The sequence below is a fragment of a genome, unplaced genomic scaffold (genome assembly GCF_019419815.1).
Source record: "Pyrus x bretschneideri cultivar Hongxiangsu unplaced genomic scaffold, Pyrus_bretschneideri_v1 Contig23, whole genome shotgun sequence".
In the NCBI taxonomy this organism is placed as follows: Eukaryota; Viridiplantae; Streptophyta; class Magnoliopsida; order Rosales; family Rosaceae; genus Pyrus; species Pyrus x bretschneideri.
In genome coordinates this window covers 3,675,743-3,679,100 of record NW_025999535.1, presented here as the reverse complement: position 1 = coordinate 3,679,100, position 3,358 = coordinate 3,675,743, and the positions used below count along the sequence as shown (strand labels likewise).

At 40.4% G+C, this 3,358-nt stretch overlaps 1 pseudogene; it reads right to left on the bottom strand.

The window, feature by feature from the left end:
• Window positions 1–232: 232 nt before the first annotated feature.
• Window positions 233–1,917, bottom strand: LOC103926909 (annotated as a pseudogene).
• Between the last annotated feature and the right edge of the window lie 1,441 nt (window positions 1,918–3,358).

Sequence of the window (3,358 nt, the reverse complement as noted above, 5' to 3'; positions counted from 1 at the left end):
TTTTAGTTCAAACTGTGATCTTTTCTGTTATCCCTAGTTGATAGGATTGTTTTAGTTTCAGATGTTTGTTGTAAGCCAAACACTGAGCATGTAATCTTCTTTCTGTTTGTATCTCCTTGTATCTAGGGTTTTCAAACTCTTATTGTAATCCTGATGCTAATATAAATACATGCATCCCATGTTTAACTGGGTATGCAGTTTTAAGTGAAAACCCTACGAGAGTAAAACTATTTTACAGGATCCTGCTTGAAAAAGAAGCCAAACACTTGCAGTCCGAAGTGCACTTCTTAGCACAATCGTTTTCTTTCACAGCAACTCCATTAGTGTACTTGCTCAAAAAATGATCGACCCTTTCAACTTTATAGTAGCGGAAACTCTTTGCATCACATGAAGTCAGCTTCTCAGGCGCACAACTCTTGCTCCAACCCAATAGTCCCTTAGAAGAAGGGCATGCAACACATTGGCTGTCCTCACAAAGGCCAAAAGTCCCATAATTTTCTGTGTCAAAAAGAGCGACGGTCACCCTCCATGTACTGAAATCCACCTTGTCGTTGTAAGTGTATAGCTCGACATTGCCATCGATTCCGAGCCTGAGGAACATTGATGTGCTGTTGTATTTAACTTGAGCTAGATAGAGGGTTCCGCTACTTGAGGAAGAGTTGGCCACTAGATACTCTAGGGTTGGGTCATAAGACCCTCATCAGGAGCACTATTTAATGTCACTTGGTTCAATGTGCCCATTGGGGAATTGCTGCTCTTATAGTACAAAGGCAACTTTTTGGGCTCGATCACCAAGCTGTAAGGTCCATCTTTGTTTTCTTTCTCAGATGCACGCCAAATAATCTTGCCCTTTGAGTTGTAAAGCATCACATGTTGCCATTCGGAAGCAACTTGAAGCCTACCACACCTTTGTCGGCGGTGTTGGTTTGCCACGCTACTTTGCCATTGGCATGGGCCAAGACGAGGTTTCCGTTAGTACCAAATGTTAGGATGGCATTTTCATCTACCGGTTTCTCCGATTGGATTCCCAAACCCACCGGAAGAATGCCTCCGAACGTCTGAAACCCATACGAAGAGCAAGAGTGAAGGCATTTGGGGTGCTGTTGTAGAAGCAAGTTGGAAGCCGGAGGCAAAGGGAGCAAGCCTACGATAGCTTGCATGATATTCAGTAATAAAAGGCCCAAATTTTCCTTCGTTGACAAACTTGAAAGTTTGATTTGCTGGAACTTGAGCGTGAGCAATGAAGGAAATAGAGAGAAGAGAAATAAGGAGAGCAATGACTACGTGGTGAAGGTTGGGGACTGCATGGTTTATGTTGTAGGTCGTCTATTTATAATTTTATATATTAATCCATGAGGGCTAACATAGTCGTTGAACGACTGTTTAATCTCTTACATAGATTGGACTGTGCATTTATGCTCAATCCCCGGGCAATGGGGCTGTCCAATCCCCCTCCCCAGCAAAAATTGCTCCAATCCTCGGGCCATGGAGATTTTTAGGTGTGGAGTTGCTCAAAGTCTTTAGATGCCAACTTTGATCAATGGAAACCGACCCTACATTTTTGTACCAACATACGATTCTGATATATGGATAAACGTTCAAAATACTTTATGAATCACCAACTGTTTGAGGGAATTGTGATCAATATATATTCAGGTTTTTCAATATCCACCGGAGTATAGTATAAGTTCAAAATTTTCATCTCTAAATCTTTGACAGTTGAATCATTACTCGCACATCCAGTCTTTTACCTATTCGGTGCATAGCATACACGAGAAAATAGTAAATTTTCTTGAAAACTATATGCAACTGCTATTTGGTCAAATATGTAGCAACTACCCGGGAGCATTTGGTGATAGACAATGTATTCCAGCTACAGGCCAGGCTCCAGCACACTGCATTAATCCATTTCTGCATGTTGTATGGTTTGAAGTTTCAACTAAGGAACACAACTAACTACTGATGCACGCATGCATGTGTTCCACCAGATAACAATTCGTTGCTCCCTAGCAACTTTGACCGTGTATGTCTAAGCAAACAAAAAGTTTAAATACCAACCACTTTCCATAAATATAAGAGATCTTATCCACACAAAATCTAGAAACTGAGATAACTGATACGTTTGGACAGTTAATATACTTTAATTTTAGCAATATGCACGAGATTCTGCGTTCAAAGAAATGATGAGATGGTCCTACTCCTACACCACGAAGTTTGTCTATGCGGCTATGAGCCTATGCCACTAGTTCATTACCACTAATTCTCAAGTCTGTAGTGGTCCAACATCATACAGTTGTCAAGAGAGTTAACTGGATTTGTTGATGAATAAAAGTTGGACCAACGAATGGTCGATGAAGGTGAACTCTATTGGCGTGCTCCGGTCAACACGTGGAAATGTTAGATAATCTGAAGGGAAAGAAAAGTATCGAAGGGCACCAGTTTGGTACTAGCCGAAGAGTCATTGATGTTTAAGCTAACTAAGAATGATTCAGAGGTTACGCGGGTATGTAGTGCTTAGGGTTGTAAACAGTAATTACCTGTACACGGTATATAGTGACTTTCCTTTTACATGGAATGATTCACTGCTATTGTAGCTTTTTAGTTCAATAACACAATGCCATGTGTAACCTTCTTTCTGCACAATATTACATTATTGGATCAGAACACCACGGTGGCGATGAACCCCCCCTTCTATGTACGTTGGGGAAAACCCTCCATTTGGTTATTGGAATAGTCAATAGATGGTTGCCACGTGTCGAGGCTACCACTTATTTGGGGTTGATCATGTGAATCGGCAAGAGTGGCTTAGCAAGGATATATACTTCATTAAGTTCCTAAGTCATGGTTCTTTAGTAGGTTCCTAAGGCATGGTGCTTCCACGAGTTCCTAAGACATGGTGCTTCAACAGGTTCCTAAGTCATGGTGCTTCAGTAGGTAGTAAATACTCACTAGTTTCATGGTCGATCATAAAGGTTACAACCACCTTCACTTTTCATATGGGGAAGGTCCGTTTGATATCTAAAAACAGCTCAGACAAGTGGGGAATTTTGGGGTGGACAAAAAAAAAGTTTGGTAAATCCGGATCTAAATGTTGGCTAGGTTAGCATCCTGTAGTAAGAGGAATAGTTATGAACCCTTTAGATTATCCCCTTTTAAAAGAGGGGGGGGGGGGTGGTGAAGGGAGGCCCTAATTGGAAGAAAAAACCCGCAACTCCTTTACGTTATATAAATTTAATAGTAGACGAGAATTTAAGAAAAAAATTCTTTATATTTATAGCATTGGATAAACCTTTTTTTTTTTTTTTTTTTTTTTTTTTTTTTCCCAATATCCCATTGCATGAATAATTGATCCAGATTC